The sequence below is a fragment of the Bemisia tabaci genome, chromosome 2 (assembly GCF_918797505.1).
Source record: "Bemisia tabaci chromosome 2, PGI_BMITA_v3".
NCBI lineage: Eukaryota > Metazoa > Arthropoda > Insecta > Hemiptera > Aleyrodidae > Bemisia > Bemisia tabaci.
Genome location: NC_092794.1, coordinates 12,828,173 through 12,849,802, shown reverse-complemented (window position 1 = coordinate 12,849,802; position 21,630 = coordinate 12,828,173). Strand labels below are relative to the sequence as shown.

General features: G+C 40.1%; 1 protein-coding gene across 2 annotated transcripts in view; it reads right to left on the bottom strand.

The window, feature by feature from the left end:
• LOC109033769 (uncharacterized) overlaps positions 1 to 21,630 on the bottom strand; it is a 74,257-nt gene that overhangs the window by 51,170 nt on the left and 1,457 nt on the right. The window contains exon 2 of one of the 2 annotated variants that reach the window (XM_019046540.2): positions 2,058 to 2,136. The gene's annotated coding sequence lies outside the window, so the exon portion shown is untranslated. Of the gene's footprint in view, positions 1 to 2,057; positions 2,457 to 21,630 lie in introns of those variants that run through there. The other variant, XM_072296714.1, reaches the window with a different exon arrangement.

The window sequence follows — 21,630 nt, the reverse complement described above, 5'->3', positions numbered from 1 at the left end:
ACTTCCTCTCGCCCGTTCCTTATGCACAAGAAAATTAGAGGACTCGCCAATAAAACGGCAACCTTGTTCGCTTCAGCTGAAACCAGGGCCTCAATGCAATGTCTTCGTCTCACTCCACCCCCCCCCCCCATGCTTCCGGCGTCGCTTACCATCCAGTCGTAAGTCATCCATCGGACAACTCAGACTAGGAAAGTTCGTACCGGTTACGGTCAAATTGCGGTAACCAGTCAGACCTAGGTATCGTTAGCCATACCCGAAAGCACTATAAAAAAGCGTACATTTGATCGAGAAAAAAACCGCCCGCGACCTCACCTAACCTACTCCAAAGTAACCTGCGGTCTGATTATTGAAATTTATGTCAACACGACAAGATACCGAAAATCGATTTATTACACGGCAAAGGTTAGGCTGTATGGACCATATTTTGCATTAAGGAACTACTATTTCTGACTCATTTTAGAAACAACATATATGTCACTGGGTCCACTCTGCAAGAGAGCCCTGGTGAAAATTGGCGATAACAACTGCGTTTCAAAATACCAGATGAATTCTTATAGCCGGCTAAAGAAGGCTACTGAAATTATACGGCCGGGCTATATACGGAGCGATAAAAAATTATGCAGCTGAGCTTCCTATAGCCGGGCTTTACACTTTATCGCCTGGCTGTTGCTTTTTCGCCATCGGTCATAAAAGGCTAAAGGAAATTGTGTAGAAATTCGTGTGCTTTGGAAATCATTAAGTTTGATATGGAACCACCTTAATATTTACAAAACACACATTATATTTTCCTTCAATACATATTTTTTTTTCATCGATTGAAATGAGAATAATCCATAGAGTATGCAAAAATTTCAAAGTCATGAGTTGAAAACGCTGACTCCACGAGATTAAATATTAGACCCTAACACAAAGCGGAGCGGCGGCGCATTGGCGCCTACAAACCTAACAGGGATACTTCACGCATTGCGCAACGCGTGAAGTATCCCTGTTAGGTTTGTAGGCGCCAATGCGCGTTTCGCGCGGGCTGCCCGCCCACCGCGCCGCGCCGCAGCGTACCACGGCGCTTGAAGCAACTAATTCACACCAGAAGTATTGCACAGTATCATACGAAACCGAAGGCGCTCTAATATATTAGGAATGGCAGGCATCCATCAAAAGTACGGAGCTTTCCTCGCAAAATAAATCAAGATACTACGGCCCAAAAAGAAAGCAGTAATTAGTGACGTTTAGCATACACTTTATCGCCTGGCTGTGAGTTGCTTAATCGCCATCGGCTATAAAAGGCTATAAGAAATTGTGTAGCCGGCTATATAAGCTATTGGAAATCTTACTATCGTTCGTAGGTCTATGGTATTTTGGAACACAAATTCTACTGCCAATTTTTACCAGGGAGGTGCTTTTATAGAAGAGTCGGAGACGGTAGTTCTTTATTGCAAAATGTAATCCATATTTTCTCTTACCTTCCCGAAATAACGTGATAAGTTTTAACGTGATAAGTCATGCCTGATAAGAGATATAAATAGAGGCCCTCCACTAGAGGTACCTCGGAAAAGGGTCTGTGTCAAGATTTTGCTGAAGGAAAGAGAGGAGTTGTTACTCACTGGCATGAAACCAAAAAACAGTTTGCAGATAGGTGGTTTTGTTCCTTATCAATCGTATTATTTTTCAAGAGGAGCCCCGCAGCGTCTTCACAGATTCGTGTTTTTTAGAGCTCGTGTGAAAATTGAGTTACGCCCCTACTCCCTACTTTTAGCAGTGGCCGCATATTTCTCACGAACTACCAGTCTCTGCATCTAATTAATCATTAAGCATGGGTTTTTCTGAGAATTTCATACTTCTGGGGGAAGGTGAGTGAAAGTCGGCATTTTTTTCAAATTGTTCATCTAAACTCAAGTTTTTGCAGAGATCTCGTAGAGATAATTTATTATCAGGATATTAAAACAATTATCTAACAATCCAGCATTCTTTCACACAGAGGTTTGACCGTGTAAACTCACCATTCCCGTCACTATACAAATTTGCAATTACGCTTAAAAATTAAGCTTTTCTCTACTCACCTTATGAAAAAATCAACATAATGCGGATCTGTGGTGAGTGTATTTGGAGTCGGTCATTTCAGACTCCTGAAGTGAGCTCCTGAAACAGAAGCAAAAATAAAAGGCATTAATTTTCGTTTCCGCCACTTTTATGCAGCTTAATTGGTCGTATTTCTGCCAAACGGAACTGTGTGCATTATATGACGTTAGCCCTGTTATGCATATATTCTTATGGGTCTCAGGGTTCATGTCTTAATGCACATAGTTACGGTCGGCAAATACGTCCAATTGGACGAATTTCTACCAAACAGAACTATGTAGGGGTGCGACAGATGAGGTGTGTTGCGGCGAGGTGAAAAAGAAAAAATGTAATGAGAGGGCGTGATTCCATTCGGTGAAATGGAAAAAAGGGATTTTAAATTCAGCATACAGAACTATGTGCCAACTAAATGCGGCATTCATGAGCCGTAAGCATGGTAAAAGAGCGTCATGGGCAGGGCTGTTAAAGTGGAGAAAGGGCGACAACGGAGATGGCTTCGTTGTCGATGACGTCACTGGCGCTTTATAATCCCCATGCATTATTACTAACGTGTACTAACGAGCACAGCCAATCTTGCCCAACCACAAATAGTTTTGTTTGGTAGAAATACGTCCAATTATATGAATAAAAACCGAAAAAATATAACATCAGAGATGAAAACATCTCATCCTTAACAGCAGCAGTAATCCCTTTGCATCGCTACTTGATGGGCGTCACTGAAAGACGCCTTTCTACTGCGTTCAAGCTCACTCATACAAGCGTAAAATAACGAGAAATCTGAAGCACAGAACAAGATGTTCGGTCTCCACATCTTTCCAATGTTGCCGACGCAAAGTTCATTTGCATTGAAGGCTTGCGATGCGCACAAGTTGCACGCACATCACGAGTGGCGCAGAGACACATTGTTCCGTTCGGTAATCGCGCTCATGGCGGGATTTCTACGACTAATGGGCGAACAGATAAAAACGGGCAGCATTACAGTGGATAGACCTGAGGGTCCAGGCATCTTGCCAAGCGTTGGCCAACAGACGCAGTGTCATTATACGCATCACTTATGACAGTTCTAAAGAGTTAATTGAGATATTAGGCAAAGCATTTTATACTAACTAATATTTCCCCTTGTTATCTTTTTAACACACAGAAACGGAGCAAAATAAGAGAATAAAGCCTGAGAGGAAATTGGAACATCTCATGTAGTTAAGTTTGGCTTGTTCCAGTTAATGTTTTACCGAGTTAAGAAATACTTGATACGAAAAGAAACTTTATTAGGAACCCCATCCTCAAAAAAAAAAAAAAAAAAAAAAAAAAATAATGACAAGTAATCGCGACCGGTTCGAGAATCAAGTTATCTCCCAAAGGTTTTAGCGTGGAACGCCAATCATAAGAATTTTTTGCGTTCTGTTTCTGATCGGCTATGTAGTGGTAGAGACTTATAAAATATCCTTTTATCAAAACCTACCCCGCAGAATTTTATAGCACCCTATGTTATTCATTGATGATACATTTCTTGGAGACTTTAACGCAGCGATAAGAAAGTAGAAATTCACCATAATTATTGATTCGCCACACTGTTGTACACTGTACAGATAATTGAAATTAAAAATTGACATAAATATATAGAAGCGTAATAAGGGCTGTGGAAAGGCATTGCTTGACTGAAAATTTTGGCGGAAATGAGATAGCAACCTTGCCGCATCCTATGTAGTAAAATAATGCGCGGCGAGTTGATGTTTCAGTTTTTTTTCCAATTTTGCATAAGCGCGCTTAGTGACGCTGTAATATATAAAATGCCGAAGATCCTTTTTCTCCCTACGAAATTTTCAGTTTACGAATAGGCGGCATTTTTTCCTCAGTCATTGATATTTAAGTGTTTTAAATTTTTAAAAAAACAATTCATTTCAGAGTTGACGCTGAAATCAGATCTCGGCAACTTTTCTGAGCTTACGTTTCGTTCAATGAGTCAGTTGCACTGATCACAGAATCTTGTTTTGATGCTTGACTCTTGTAGATCAGTTAAAGATAATAAGATCCGTCCAAACAGCAAACTTTATAAGTTCAATATTGACCGAAATATCGAGCTTTGAAAAATTCGGTTTTGACGTCATCTAACCCTGACACCCAATGACACCCTTGGTTTCTTCCACCCTGTTTTTATCCGGGTTTCACGCTCAGTGACCACTGCAAAGGTGTGTATCACTGATTGATGAAAGCAAGAAGGAAGAAACCAACAGTGTCATTACCGCGGAGGATGACGTCATACACCGAATCTCTCAATGCGCGATATCTCTGGTTAATATTGAACGCAGAGAGGTTCTGTTTGGGCAGATCCCACTATTTTCGGCTAATTTACAAGAGTCATTCACCAAAACACGATTTTGTGACCAGCGCAACTGACCCATTAGATAGATGGAAGCTTGCACGGAGAAAATTTAGTAAAAACAAAATATCTGTTTTACGAACCGTTGGATTAGAAGGCGTTTATGGTTCACCACGAATCAAAACACGATTCTGAGACCCGCGCAGCCGACCCATTCTGCCGTGCTAAGGAAAAACGCCGTATGAACTTTCGAGAGTTGCCAAGTTTCCCCGGATAAAACATGTATTTATGACGAAATTTATGAATATTTTTTCTTGAAATTTTCAGACATCTTAGATTAATAAAGTTTGATTTGAACAACACCATATTTAATTTTAGTTTTGAAGAATAACCAAGGTGATGTAATGATCGTTTTTATTAATTTACTTAGGACCTTTCAGCATTTCGCCATCTTCAGAGTACAGTCAATAATACATAAATATATCACAGTTATTACACTTTCATCCTAAACTAAATAACATACATCAAGGCACATTATACAAATAGTCTTAATTACGAGAGAGTCAATATTACCTAGCATTGCTTCTAATCAAATTGTAATCAAATTACAATTATTACATTATTGATTACAATTTGATTAGAAGCAATGCTAGGTAATATTGACTCTCTCGTAATTAAGACTATTTGTATAATGTGCCTTGATGTATGTTATTTAGTTTAGGATGAAAGTGTAATACATACATAAAGTCGCGATTATAGCGCCGCCTCGCGCTCTGCGACGCCCAATCGCCATTGCCCCCTATCCTCCCAGAGATCATCAGGCAATTGGCACCTTCTGATCTCCTCCTCCACCCCTTGTCGCCAACCTTTCACAGGACGTCCACGCCGTCGCCTTCCGGGAGGAACCCAATCGAAGACCTGCTTGGGCAACCGATCATCTGCCATCCTTCGCACATGTCCATACCAGACCAACTGCTTGGACCTGATATCGTGCACGATGTCCTTTTCCACACCCATTATCTCGCGTACCCTTTCATTGCGGATACGCTCTCTTCTCGATATCCCAGCAGACCTTCGCCAAAAGTCCATCTCGGTTGCCCTAAGCATGTCTTCAGTTCTTTTCTTAAGTTGCCAGACCTCACTCCCGTAAGTTACGATACTCTTCACGATGACGTTGTAAATTTTCCTTTTGGTCTCCTTGGAGATACTCTGGTCCCAGAGAACCCCATTTAGCATCGCGATAGCTTTCCTGCCTTGCACATTCCGATCTTTAATGGCCCGATCCAAATTTCCGTCCTTAGTTAACCAAACTCCGAGATATTTATACTCTTCACAGTCCAGGATCTTCCGGCCATCCTCCAGTTCAATGCTTTGCTGATCACCACCGATAACCAACTTCTCCGTCTTAACCACATTTACTTCCATTCCCCACTTTCGGTATACTTCCACTAGCTTCCGCGTCATGTAATTCGCATCTTCTTCGTCCTGAGCTATTACCACCTGATCATCAGCAAAGCACAGAGTATAAAGGGTGCCATCTTCACGTAGCGGGACGCCCATTCCCGAACAGCATCTTTTCCATTCCTTTAAAACTTCTTCCAGGTACACTTTAAATAAGGTTGGCGACAAACAACACCCTTGTTTCAGTCCTTTAGTAATTAAAAACCCCAACGATAACTCCCCATGCGATTTAACCCTAGAGAAAGCCCCACCATAAAATTCCTTAATAGCACTAATTAGTCCCCCACTAAAACCCCTTTTGTTCAAGGCTTCCCAAAGTTTCATCAATGGCACACTATCGTAAGCTTTCTGGAGATCCACAAACACTAGATGTAATTCCTGGCCAACTCCCTTCTTTTTCTCTATGACGTGGATGATGGTAAATAAGTGATCAATCGTTGACCGACCGGCTCTGAAACCTGCTTGCTCTTCCGCTTCATGTTCTTTCCACTCCTCTTCAATTTTTGCTTTCAAGATTTTTCCATACACTTTGCTCAGGGTACCTGCAACCGACAGTCCTCTATAGTTATCACACTCATCTTTTCTACCCTTCTTCTTGTATATAGGTGACACCCAAGACTCTTTCCATTCTGTCGGTACCTTTCCACCGTCCAAGCAATCTTGCATCAGGTATCTCAACCGTTGAAACAGCTTGCAGGTTCCACACTTGATCAACTCAGCAGGGATATTTCCCGGACCTGGAGCTTTATCGTTCTTCAGCTCTCGTACGGCCTTTACCACGTCCTCCATATGGATCTCCAAGTTATGATTATCGTTAGTATACTCCAAGCTTACGCCTCCATCTTGAAATTCAGGTCGCCTTTCTGTCAGTAAATTTTTAAAATACCCCTCCAGTTTATCAATGGATATCGGAGATATTAAGTCACGCTTCATGTCCCTTCGCAGCCCTTTCAGCAACTTCCAGCTCTCAGTGCTTTTCCTTCCTCCTATGTACGTGTCTATTTTGTTACAGCTCCTCTCCCAAGATTCGTTCTTTTTCTTGGTTATGAGCCTTCGTACCTGCGTCTGAGCTTTTTTATACGCCTCTTTGTCTTCTGTTTTTTTAGAGGAAAGGAACTGATGATATTTTTTCCGTTTCTCCTGAATCTCCTTCTCAATTTCTTCGTCCCACCAGTAAGGTTTTTCGCTAACTTTCCTATCATCAGCGACACCAAGAGCTTCCATTGCTGCCGAGTGAATGCAATCCTTCAGGAACTGATACTGCTGTTCGGCATCACCGTCCCTTGATTCGCCCAACTTCTCATCCAAGCGCTTTCCATATAAAGCCCTTACACTTGGATGCTGCAAGCTGTCAATGTTATAGTTTACAAGCTTGACACGATCTTTTTGTTGGTGAACTTCTTCCTGTGCTTGCCTGGTCTCCTGGCTCCCTTTCACTGGGAAAGCTATTTTCGCCCCGAGGAAATAATGATCACTGCCGCAGGAAAGACCTCTCCACACTCTAACTTGCTGAATCTTCATTCCCGTGTCTTGTCTGACAACCACATAATCAATGATTGATTTCAATCCGCGAGTAGACTGAACCCAAGTAAATTTATGGATATCCTTGTGTTGGTAGAACCCATTGAGCACCTTCATGTCCCTTTGCTCACATACGTCAATGATACGGGCTCCGTTATCATTTAGTGCCGCCTCTCCGAAAGGGCCGACGATCTTACTTTTAATTTGACGTCCTATTCTACCATTGAGATCTCCCAACACAATGATTTCCCTCCTGGATCCAATCTTACCAATTTCCTCGTTCAATTCTTCGAAAAATTGGTCCTTCACTGCGACAGTGGAATTGAAATGTGAAAGTGTAATAACTGTGATATATTTATGTATTATTGACTGTACTCTGAAGATGGCGAAATGCTGAAAGGTCCTAAGTAAATTAATAAAAACGATCATTACATCACCTTGGTTATTCTTCAAAACTAAAATCTTAGATTAAGGTGATTCGACGAAGGCCATTTTTTGTGTCAGAGCGACGTGCGATATATCGCATCGATTTGTTCCATAATTTCAACTACTTGTCATTTTTTTCGAATTTTGAGATCGCATTTCTGTTGTCATGACACTAAAGAGTTCAAGCACCAAATTTGACAAAGAAATTCAATGTAATAAAGGCGTGGTTTTTTTAGCGGAAAAAGATCGCATTCGATACCGATATCAAAATTGCACTCGAATGCCATATTTCCCCTCTAAAAAAACCACGGAATTTCTTTGTCAAATTTGGTACATGAGTTCCTCAGTCTAATGACAATAGAAGTGCAATCTCAAAATTTGAAGCAAATGACAAGTAGCTGAAATTATGGGGCTAATCGATGCGATATATCGCACTTCGCTTTGACACAAAATTTGGCCTCCATCGAATCACCTTAAATTGCAAAGAACAAAGTCTGAAAATTGGGAGGAAAAAATTTACAATCTACCCAATACATTCGTATTTTATCAGAAGAAATGTGACAACGCCTGAAGGTTCATACGGCGTTTCTCCGTAGCATGTCAGCATTGAGTCTTGTAGAGGAATTTCAAAGAAAACTCAATTTAAAAATACGGCCCTTACTGCTCCCTTTCGGTATCACGGCCGTGTTGGGCGCGGTGCGGGCAGTGTGTTCAATTGATGTCAACGTAAACGGTTGCGTTGCAGCTTATGTGCGAGAAGTTACGCGAGTACACGCCGGTACATTACCGCCCTAAACGAGAACCGCCTACCTCCGATTAAGACCCAATGCATATAAGGTTTTTTTTACTTAGCGATGCAGTATATCGGCCAATAAAAAAACGGCCGCCGACTCCCCACCCCCTCCCACTCTTCCCCGCGCCACCCGCACCGAAGCTCCAGCGCGCTTTGCTCCAGATTAGATTTGACTTCCTCAAACGAGGCTTGCGGTCGAGTGGGCGTAGGAGCATATTAAGTTGATTTAAATGAATCAGACGATTTTTAAACCTGATAAGTTCATTTTTAAATGAGCCCTAAGCTCCATAAGAATCCTTGTACTTCGGGTTCTATTAGATATTGGACATGTTCGGTTTTAACATCTCCCGATTCAAGCGCGTGTTGGAAGTATCGGTTATAGGTGGACTGACGCGAGTTTAGCTGATGGATCTGGCCTCCTGCCGCTGTAACCAAAAACTTGGAAACGGGGGAGGACGAAAGTTGGGAGAAAGTAAAAGTACTCGAGAGAAGGGGGGGGTAAAGCCTCAAAAAATCTTTCTTGAACAATGGCCTCAAATCGAGCGAAACTGGGCCGGTCCAATAAAAACTTATGGTTTGAAAACCCCTTTTTCATATAAAAATGTTGAGCTGAAATTTCTGCCAAGGCCAAACGTAGATACTTGCATGTCTATTGAAATTACTCCTATATTAATCATACATCAGAATTAAGGGAGGTCCTTTGTTTTACAGACTTTAAACGATTTCAGCATGCTGTCAAGTAGGTATAAATAAAAATATTCTAACTGTAATTTTTTACCGAGCTTTGGATTTATTTTGATATTTGCTTCAGTTGCTCTGAAAAATACATATATCTTTGTTGTTCTAGAGACCAAGTGGCATTTTTAATTGCCTCGGTTGCGCAATTGACGAAAAAAATTTACTTAAAAAGAAAAATCGTCTCAGGATAAATCAAGTGGTAAAAAGAGCAAAAGAATACAGAGTCAAACTGAATAGACATAGGGGGAGAGAGAGAGGAAAACAGAGAAAAAACACATATGGTGCGACTTTAATCGACGGGCTGTAGTAAACGCCCAACTGGATTAATGATAACTTCAAGCAGTAAACACATGCTAGACCATGGCTGCCAAGGCCAAGTTAAAGAATTCGTCATGGACTGAAAGAAAAACTGTTTCTAAATCCCCCAAAACGATTAAAAAGCGTTATGTACACTAAGTTTCTGTCTGCCCTTTTTTATCTCATTCTTTCAATTCGAGTAACAAGGTAGGTAGTGTGAAGATCAGCTTCGCACCTTTTTTCTGTAGACAGATCCAATGAAAAATTAATTTTGTAATGATCATAAACGACAATTATTGGCACTAAAAAGTGAAATCATTAAATCCTAATCGAAAAAAGCTGAATTTGAAGGAGGCATTCCTACAATTTTTTGTTATTTTATCTGTAGATAAAATCAAATTTAAATCAATAGTTTTCAAAAATTCTTGCGACCGTCAATAAGTTGGATTGTAATGATTTGAAGAGAATGCTTTCTATTATTGGCTGTCAGGCTGTGCTTATCGTCCAAACTAAAAAGTTCTCCTTTTTTCCCCAGTAGGAAGAGGGTTTCATACAATCATGTCAAAATGGCCAGTCATATAGATTATGATTCTTGCTTTCCAAACCTGTCTAGTCCATTTCTAAAAACGCAGAGGGAAAATTTTCCTCGCATAACGTCTACTTCATACACTCAGCCCTTAATCTAAAATGAGTCACTGAGTGTTCCACGAAATACAGATAAAAAAATTGGTTTTTTGTCTCTTTTGTAAAAAATGGTTCGGTAAACAGGTGTCGTTTACCAAAAAGGTCATCCATTTGTTATGTCGTCCCATAAAAGAACACCTAATGGATGCTCGCATGTTGTGAAATTTCCTCTGACAGACTACTTATTTTTGAGACAATTTATGATAATTCCTCTTTCAATTTTTGGTCACAACAGATTAAAATGTGATTGAAATTTGCTGACTGTCGTATTGAATCAACTAACAAACTAATCACCCTGAGTGATACGAACGTGGAGCGAAATCTACCATTCTGCGGAGTGTTGTACACTCTTGCGTAGTAAATTTCACTCAGTGGCGGGGCGTGCTTTGCGAAATATCGATTGATCGGCCCTTAAACATCTGGAATAGGATTGATAAGCCCTGTGTCCACTCGTCAAAATGGCGTCAAAATGGAAGTTCAAAGTTAATCGATAAATACGATCTGTTCGCGATTGTTGATCAAAAAAGGGTCGCGCCGCTCTATTTTGAGTTGCAACACTCATCAATCGCATCAATTCCCGACTTTGAGCCACTTATCGTCGAAATCGATTCACTTTGAGCTTCCATTTTGACGAGTGGAGACAGCGCTATAGACAGGGTGTTCGCATTGAACACCTTATTAATCGATTCTTTGACAATCGATTGCTCACGCCACGCCACTGATTTCACTTCACCCTCATAACGCTCGGACAATTTAGGCGCCATATAGTCTCTGGAGTGAGATATACACAGCGTCAAGATTTTAAACAGTGCAATACTTTTTTCGCGAGAGATGATAAAAAGTTGAGTTGGTCACGCGCTCACGCCGCGCGGCGACGGACGATTCGGCGGGGACGCGGTGCGACAAGCGCGGTTGCGGTTTCCTCGCAGTGGCAGCCACCTCTCTCAACTTGCACCGAAAATATCAAAACGTTATGTCATTTAGCGTGGCTGGATAAATATCAACCGGTTCGGGGAGCGGGTGGGGGCGAAGCGTCGTGCGGTAACGGGCCGCGCAGGAGCTTTGTCAACGCGGGGCGACCGCGCCGCGGGCGGTGACACACAAAGACCCCCCCGCTAAACGTCGCCGCTGGATTCGCCGGAGAAAGGACCGCCAAGGTCTCCGCTGCCGACCAAACGGAAAAGTCCCTCAGAGTTCACTTTTAGCCGGTCTGAAGTTCAGTCTCTGAGTCATACGATGCATAGGCAAAAAAAGGGAACATCAGAGAATTCTAAGGAAAAACGCCGTATGAACACCCAGTGGTTGCCAAATTTCAAAAAATGCTAAAAAAAAAAACGCCGTATGAACACCCAGTGGTTGCCAAATTTCCTCGGATAAAACATGTATTTCTGAGGAAAGTTATGGAAGTTTTTCCTCTAAATTTTCGGATATTTTACATTGATCTAGGAAAATGTTTTTTTGAAAAATTTGTGAAAAGTTTTTCACATTTTTCTCAGAAAATTCGTTTTTTATCGGAAGAAATATAGCAACGGCTGAAAGCTGAAAGCTCATACGGCGCATTGGTAAAAAAACACATTGGAACTAGAGTCCAGACCCTTGAAAACATTGACAAGAAAAAGGACTCTTGATTCAATCAGATTTAAAGCTTAAATCAAAAGGAAATCCGCTCAAATTAAGAGGCTTGGTTTTTGATTTAAGCAAAAATCCGATTGAATCAAGAGTATTTTTTCTTGTCGATGTTCTTGAGAGTCTAGACTCTAGATCCAATGTGTTTTTTTCCCGGTGCTTATGAACATCCAATGGTTGCCAAACTGCGGTTAAAACATGTATTTCTGAGGAAGGTTATGGACGTTTTTCCTGAACATTTTCGGATCTTTCGTTTTTTATTGGAGGAGATACGGCAACATCTAAAAGCTCATACGGCGTTCTTAAGTATCACGGCAAAATGGTGTTCAGACTTTCACTGCTTGAATTCATAGTGTGAGGTTTCTGATATAAATGATCTAGGGTTATATCTATTTCGATTGACCGGTAAGCGCGATTGACTTCTACTTTCTTACTTTTCTTACTCTGCGTTAAAGTCTCTGAAGTACAGAGTTCTTTCATGTAGCTGCACTTTTAAAGTAAGACAGATCAACGAGGGAGGAATCAGTTCCGCTAGTCACATGCCTGTAATCAAACTTATAGATTAATAAGATAAGGTACCTTGAGCGTAAAGTTTCCTCTGCCACACTTTATTCAGTAAATTCTTACTATCTGTCCATAAAAAAAACAAGATCAGAGTAGGCTAAATCGGCATTCAAAAATGAACTTGTCATTTAAGAAGTAATCAACATTCGACTACTATTTTCATTTTTATTATTATGCATATGCATAGTATATGTCAATAGGTTAAGAAAAAGTCATCACCGCGAGAGAAGTATTTCCTTGAAAAAATACTGAAATTACTTTATTGACCATTTAGATACAAGTAAACTATGGTTCTGTGACGCGCAGTTATAGTGTTTGAATTAATGAACTTGGACTTTGTGAATTTCTCATTGATAACTTGATTTTTTTTTATTTTACAAAGTTAGAGTGCTCTTATTTCATTTTTCATTTCGTCTTTTTCTTCTTTTCTTTTTTTTCATCACCTCTTTCCCCTCTTTCTCCTGCTACGTTTCCTTTTTTCCTCTTTTCTTCTTAGAACCCTTCCCCCTTTTCATTTTGAAGAAGACAAAGAAAAGTTAATTTTCGTTTTCCTCCCTCCCATCTTCTCTTTCTTTCCTCTTCCTCTCCTTCCAAATTTCTTTCCTCTTCCTCTCCTTCCAAATTTCCTTCCTCTTCTTCTACTTCGTTTTCTTTCCATTTTTAATGTATCTTAATCCAACGTGTGTAAGCAGTTAGAAGACCTGAGTCCATCAAACTAGGGCTACATCATGACGCACTCAGCAAGAAGCACGTGCCAATGTATGGTGTACAAATATATTAGACTTACACGGTTTTTGTTTATTATACGGCTGCGTCATCCTAGAATTCGCGATTCAACTAATTTGTTTTTACGTAAGGTTTTGTAGGAAACGTGTTGATTTATACCAATTCGCTGATTGTGAGTCTAAAATCCGCTTCCGGACACACAAAAAGCTTTTTCAAGTCGCAACCGTAATATTAAGTAGCACCGTGAGTATCGTGTAATGTATTCTGAGAAGAGAGAGTGTATGAGCAATTCGGTGAGTTGTGAGGGAACTAGGGGCTCATGACTATCGTTGTGTAACGACTAAAATTTTTGTTTGCAAAGATTACATTCTTCTGGAATTCAACTCTTATAATGTTAATAATTTATTTTTAACCAAATTCCCCCGATACAAATATTTATTGACGTGTAATATTAGAGTAACTGAAATGAGAGGAACACGGGGTACAGGCTGTAAATTAAAGTAATTTGCACGGGAAGTTTCGGGTTTCACATTCCCTTTTTCAACCGCCGAAAAAACAAAAAACAAAAGTTAAAATTTACACATAAATGAGCCGCCGCTTAACAGCAAGGCAAAACTGAAAACAGGTAAACGAAGTTCAGCCAGCCGGCTCTTCCAAAGATTACACCACCTATAAATCACCACTCTCTGGTAAAAAGAACTGATGATAGGCAAAGCCAAGCTTATCGACGTCAGCGCGGGCATTACAAACTTGGTCCCTCGTCTTGAGGATGTGGACCATTTCTAAGAGACACCGCGAAAAATCGTGCTTCTCAGTGTCCACATTACTTTTATTTACAGCCTCTACCCCGATTTCCTCTCATTTCATTTACATATTTTGGGCTGATAAAATTGATACTTATATTAGAGTAACTGATGTGCTTAAACTTTGGTGTTTACTTTAGAGTATGAATTGGTTAAAGCCTGCGAGCTTTGAAAGGCACAAAAACAATAACGGAACAGGCATTCTTTAGAGGCGTCTTCGGTTTGAGTCGTGGTTTAAACATTTTAATTAATTTATCCCCACTCCTGCGGCAACACTGTACTGAAAATAGATTGAGAAATGTCATCGAGAGGCATGGACTTAATTTTCTCCGAGAGGAAAACTGCTTTAAGATCCTCGTACGCTGCTTTTTACCATGAGATTTTTATAAAACAAAGTGCCACGCCCGAAAATAAATACCATCGTGGTTGCTAGATCTTGCTGAAAATTAACAATGCCCTCGTGTAATTGGATATAAAAGGTGCAAATTAAATCGCACTGTTTTACACTGTTTGAAGTCTAGACCTTAAACCCTAACTGACATTTTCGTTATTTTTCTTACCCGAGCGTTCAAGTCTCCGCGTAAATTCCCTTGAGGCCTCTATTTGGACGAAGTCCGGATCTCTGCGCAAACAGGTTGTCACGGTTTTATACATCAAAATCTGAGCTTTGCCTGGTGTCAAGAAAAGCATATCGCCTTTATAACATTATATATCCGAATATATTTAATTTCCTCTTCAAATAAAGCTTCTTAAAATATCGACTTAAAAGTTTCTATGAATATTTCCGATTTTGTGCATGAAATTCAAAGAATTTTTTTTTTTTAGTTTTCTTCGCAAAATAATAACAGTGAGTGGAAATTTACAACGTCACCATTGGAGGTAACAATTTCTCAACAACGATTTTTTCAAAGTACATAATAGGAACACAGTAACTCCTACCACACACATGACGAAATATAACATATCTTAGACAAATCAAACCAGTTTCTTGGGGATACTTGAAGGATATTTTTCCTTCATTTACATTTTCACTGTAATTTTTGTGCGAATCGCACAGTGAGATCGATCATAAATGAAGTTAACATTTTAGGCATAATTTTATATAAGTTTAACTAGATAGAGCAGTTGTTTTTACAAGATTTGTGTGCAGGGGACGGACCACGAAGATAAGGAGGCTTCATTCTAGAAGGCGCGCACTTTTGAAGAATCATCATTTTTAACTGACGATGCTGGCAATCAGGAAAGTGTGATTTAGGCTAATTGGAGCTTCGGCCTCAAACTGAGCGAATGTTAAGTGTCACAAATAATCGAGAGACGCTGTCACTTCTGTTGCCAAAGTTCGTTTCACTCGGATATTAAATGCATTATTCTTCACGTGAGAAATAGGAAAATCGTGAGAAAAGTATCATATTCGTTATTCTTAGACTGCTAATGCAAGAACAAAGATGCAGAATGTTCAAACTTTAATTTTCACGACTTTTCAGTTGGATCAAGAAAATTATAATAGGAAAAGAGTAATATTAGAATCATCTGCCGATGGCTAATGGGAATAAATATCTCACTCATTACTTCCTCGTCCATTACCTCCTCACTCCTTTTATTATTTCTTCTTTATCTTTTAACGTGATGCAGAAACAACATGGAATCTTTTAAATTAAGCAAGAACCAACTTTTGCGCCTCTATCATAATAAATTGCACTACTACACGTTTTTTTCCATCAGGAACAACATATCTGCTACTGCGGCCCGATTTATTGAAACTATATGTCGACACGGCAAGACGAGGTATATAGCCCTTTATTAACCATGGAATATATCGCATTGCGATGTCTAATATAGGCTGCTTTAAACTTTCAATAATCAGTTCGCTGCTTTACCTGTATATTTGGGTGCGTGTACAGATGACTTCACAAACACTTAATATTGAAATGGTAAACAGTGTGCTCGGGTAAGCGTTCAGTTTGAAAGTAATTTTACTAACAATTAGCCTGCTCTAAAATTTATTTTGTATTCATGAATACAAAATGTTCCCTGTTCTTTTACATTTGTATCAAATATTTATACTTATTTTAAACGTAATACTACATCAAGCTCACAGATTGTCCCTCCAATAGTCAACAGGGATACAAACCCGATAACCTCCAATGATCCCAGCGTTACAACCAAAATTTTGAAATGCGTTGCCTCAATTAAGTTGAGAATCTAAATTTTGGTATTTGTACTTGCCCTTTATATTTTTTGTAAATACATCCATAGCCAAAGTTGCTGAATGTCTCTAATAAATTTAACTAACTTACAGCTCAAAACCTGTTCTTTTTTCCTTTTTTTCCAAATTATTTTCTGGTCATTCCACTAAACTTCCGCCCCATTCAAATTTATTCCCCGTAAAAAATAAAAAATTCGCGGAAATTCTGAAACGTCGCAATCAAGATAGGTGGTTCTGGCAATAACCGTTCAATCACACTTTTCGACAGTCTCGCATTTCGCAGGAACGGTCCGCGTGCTGAACTCGTTAAACACATCTCATGACTTGCGCGCTTCGGCTGAGTATCATCGGTGAACTACTGCCGACTGCTGACAGCCTGCATCTTTTCTACCTGTTAATTATGATGCGTATTCTTACGGCGCTCATGCCGGCGTCTCGCTTGACTGATGTCGAATGATCTTACTTAAGAGGATTCACTGACGCGACGTTTAATCCCCTAGAAGAATCACCTAACTCCCACGGAAATCCTGCGGAGATCCGTTGTTATTTCCTACCACGGCAGAGCACACTTGTCGTCGTCCCTCGCGCCGGATAGAACCTCATAACTCCGATTGAAATCCGCACTGAGGAGTGCTGTTTTTACAATTGCGCTACTCGAGGAGAGGGAAAGTGAAGGGTGGGAGAGGGGGGTAACGGGCCCGCTGCCGTTATCACGCAGCACTCATTCATTCCTCGAACCGGTTACTTTAATAACACGTCGAAGATGGGAGAACAACTCAGCAGTTTGTTACCTTAACTTAATATCAACGTAAGCTTCGAGTATGAGTGTGTGCATTGTCCTGACGAAACCCGGATGTATCAGGGTGACAATGGCTTAGTCATCTGTCACGAAATTTTTGTTTTTACCGTTTATTTTTGCTGAGAATCTTGCCAGGAATAGAGGATTCGGGGAAAGGACCAGTAGAGATGAGAAAAAATAAATTTTCACGAGAAAAACACGTTAAACAGACGTCATGCCTTGCTTTTTTCATTATAAATTATGAAAACAAGCAAAATACGTAATTAGTATTGAAGGTCTCCTCTTATTTGATGAATACACTTTGGAATCGAGGCAAAATTATGTAGAGGCATGAAAACTATTGGATTACATTATCTCCGAAAAAACATTTCTGCGCAGGTAAGTATAGCTGTATTTCTAGAAATTTCGCTCAAGGCTTCATTTTTAAGAAAAATTATCATACACTGATGGATTGCAGGAAATTCCATAAGTTTTGATTCCTCGTTATTCATGACCGAGTCAAGCTGTCTGTTCATCTTCGGGAAAAGGGACCGTGGCGTGGTACGCATTTTTTTAGGGATTGATTTTTTCAGAAGATTGGATTTGAAGTTGCATTCTTGACGACAAGCATTTTCTTGCATCCCAGAAAATAATTATCAGGCGGTAGGTATAATTCTTTTTTTTTCCGTGAGGGATACAAACTTTCATTTAAATCCTACAATTTTGAGTCGGAAAGACGGCAAAGTAAAATTTTTGATAAATGTTTCCGGATACTGCTGTTTGTTGAACTACAAATTTTAAACTGGCTTACTTTTGATTTAAATTGATGTTTTTGAACGTTGTTTGTGCCAAAAAGAAGTAAAAAACTAGCTTCTATGCGGTAATTTAATACTGTTAATTAAAAATTATTTGACAAAAGTTTCTTTTTCCTGAGGACGACCGCGGTGAGGCAAAATAGATTCGACCTTCACAAGGATTTTGCTCTCACTTTGAATGTTACGACACTCTTCCGACCGGCATGCTACTTATCTGCGATGCTAAACTTTTCACTCATAATAACAAGCGATTAATAGCGAGACCAAAGGCTTGCATGCTCTATCGGCGAGGCTTCAAGCTCACAATCGTGCCATAATCTTTAATTAAGTATGATTATGATGCAGGCTGCGTTTGCACTCACTGGGTAAGTGGGGTAACTAGAGATTTGCTCGAGGCACATATGACCGACGAAAGTGCAACGAGCTCCTTTCAAAATCGCTGAATATTTTGAATAATCCTTGCCTTACATTGCAATAAAAAAACTCCAATCTTTGCAAATCTCTGCAAAAAAATAGCTCAGGGTACAAACATGTGACAGTCCATGGAAAAGGGACTTCAGCTTTTAAGGGAAAATTTTGCAAAGAGCAATTTTTATCAATTTAATAAAAAAAGAAGTGGGTATCCGAGTTTTTGACAGCAAAGAATCTAAAGTATTCATAAAATCTGTTGGAATAAAGTTGAATTTTGCTAAAAAAAGGACGTAAAACTATCTTTGGATTCGACAATCTTCCACTTCAAACATGCTAGATAAAAATATTTTATGACTCGCCCTAAAAATCACTTTTCCTCGGCCTCAGAAATGTTTGAAAAAAATGTATTACTCCATAAAGAAATCATTTCTTTGTAAAGCATATCCGTTGGCGGATCCAGCAACTTGGCAACACCAGATTTCCTTAATTTCAACCTATGGAATTGTATCGATTCTTGGAGGGGTCAGGTGCTCCGACAAGAATCGATTATTTAGCACAGGTTTAAATAGAGGAAATCCCGTGTTGCCAAGTTGCTGGGTCCGCCTCTGAGCATACCGTCATTATTTTTTGGCCGATTGAATTCCAGTAGAATTTGGTTTTTTGACAAACGGAAAGTCAGAATTGACAAATATGAAAAATATTACATCCTCAGCCTCGATCATTAATGAGATTTAGATATATGTATCCGTTCAACGCCACCGTGTTCTGCGTGAAAATTTGAAAAGAGACCTCAAACTGCGGTGATCGATTTCTTACCTTGCCTAATAAGCGGGGCTTGGACAAGGATCAGAGACCCGGATATCAGGAAACGAGCCTAAGCAATGCTGACAAGACGCATAAAATAAACAGCAAAGGCCCACGTCGTCGATTTGCTAACGAAACAGCGTAACTCCATCACCACGTGAGCCATGGAAATTATGGGATCATACGAGCGTAAGGGCTCATACTGAGGTAAGCGAGCATCGCGACCACATATTTTCTGACCGTTCACCGAGAGAGGCGGCGCTAGGCGCGGCGGTAAAAAAACACACTTGTATGCGCGAAAGATCTCGGTCTCCTGGATACATTGGAACCTTAACGAGAGTGTCCACAATCTGGAGTATGTTTATATGTTTATTGATTGCGCAAGCGGCGACCGAACGTGACTCTCCTGGCAAATGCGTTATTAACCTCAGTTCCTGTATAACTGCATCATTTCGGGCCGCATTCTATTGTCTCGTTCGCGTCGTCCCGGAATTATCAGAGCTTGAAAAAATGCGCACCGGTGAATGATGCCGGGGATTGGCATCGGACGTCAGGAATGCGTTCCGTGGGAAAAAGGACCGCTGCAGTCGGGGATTTGCAAGAATGGACCGAAAAAAGGTGATGGGTTGGTGGGGGGGGGGGGGTGTAAGGTTTGCACCATGAGGGTGTCTGTCACAACTATTGCACTGGTAAAAAAAACCTCTTGGACCAATGCCGCGTTGCATTGACTTAAGAGTGCAGTTTCTTGTCGCCGAATTTAAGAGTCTTGAACTCTTGTTTCAAGCGGATTTTGCATTGAAACAAGAGTCCAGACTCTTAAATCCGGCGACAAGAAACTGCACTCTTGAACCAAGAGGGTTTTTTTACCAGTGTGATCCTAGGGGTCCTTGACCCTCTAAATTTTAATTTTTTTTTATCATAGTTCGTTTTACCCATTCAACTGGGTTGATTTACATGATTTTTGCAACTGCCGGCAAGTGCTTGTCCTCCAACTCCGCCGTGCTAAGTAAAACGCCGTATGAGCCTTTGGACGTTGCCGAATTTCCTTCAATAAATCACGAATGTTCGGGAATATTTATTGGCATTTTCCTGCAACCTCAAAGTGTATCCTGCAACCCCAAAGTGTGTCCTTCAAACCCAAGTAATGACACTTTCTTGTTCGTGCTTGGAAAATCGCACTTTCGAGGAAGGACTGTTTGAAGCTCTAATCGACCAATTTCATATTGCACGGAATAAGCAAACTTCTGACAATGACAGTCTCTCCGTGACATCTAAAATACACAGCACTTTGCTTCCTTAAACGTGACATGTCCGTTTCTACAGCGCAATCAGAAACTACCAGAAAAAAGCTCGATGAACACGAAAGATTTCCTCTTCTATTTTTCCGGATTCTTTTGGAGAGAATGAAATATATTTCCAAAGTTTAAATCTTAGATATTTTAACTCTATAGATTTCTTTGGTTCTGTAGCGTCGAGTCAAGGGAGACAACGAAAGAGCCTTTCAAATAAGGGTCTTTTCATGGTAATTTTCCGGGAACGCGGCGAATTCATTAACCGACGGTGAAAATAAATCCTTTTAAGAGACGTGAAACTGTTACTGTCCCTTTCTATTTATAAAAAAACGCAAAATCTGAATTTTTCTGACGTCATTTGTCACACTATCATAACTTCAAATTTTATCTAGCTGTATATTCAACAGTTTCCCACAATTTTCGAAAGCTCAAAGGGTGGGAGCTTCCGTCAAGCGTCACGTAATTACAAAGAAGGGGGGCGGAGGAGGGTCCGAACTTGCGTTACCGAGGGAAGAAGGGGGTTCAATGTCCTAAAAATGCGTTAAGAAACACACGAACACCCCTATATTAGCTTCGGAATTGCGCTTACTTTCTTAACCTTGCGTTTAAGTCTCCAAATATATGTACTACCCGTTACTACAACATGTGTTCAGTTCTCCATTATTTAACCACATTTGCTGACTGTTCGGATGCAATGCATACCTGCCTTTGCATTTAAGCATTGCGTAAACATTTTAAGCTCGAGTTCTTAGCTGGTATGGCGACACAAAATCGCAAAATTGACATAGGTCAACCTTAAAAACGACCATTTTACAAAATACGTGGTACTAAATTTTGGATTTTGTTGACCTCCTCCCTCCGTGACGCTTTTGTAAAGTATTCTTGCGACCGTATTCTTTGACAGGGAAAAGCAAAATCGAGAAAAGCTTTCTTTGACCTCCACTCGCCTAGAGCGTAACGTATTTTAAGAACGGCTCCTTACGTGCGTGAAAAGTAAATTTTGCATTCCGATATTGACAGACTCGGGTCTAAACTTAGGCTCTAAATTTATAACAGAGGCTTTTCTCACTAAAAAATTTCATTTCAACTGCATTTCAATGAATTTCCCAGAATCCCGAGAGAAGAGGAAAATTTTTTGAGATTCTTAATAAACATAAAAGTCAAGGTCGGAAAGACAAGGGACAACCGGTTTTTACACCGGGATACTCAATGAAAAATTATAACATTCTGTTGGATTGAGGATTAGATCCAGGTAATTTTTACTCTATTTCTAAGTTAAATTTGACTACATT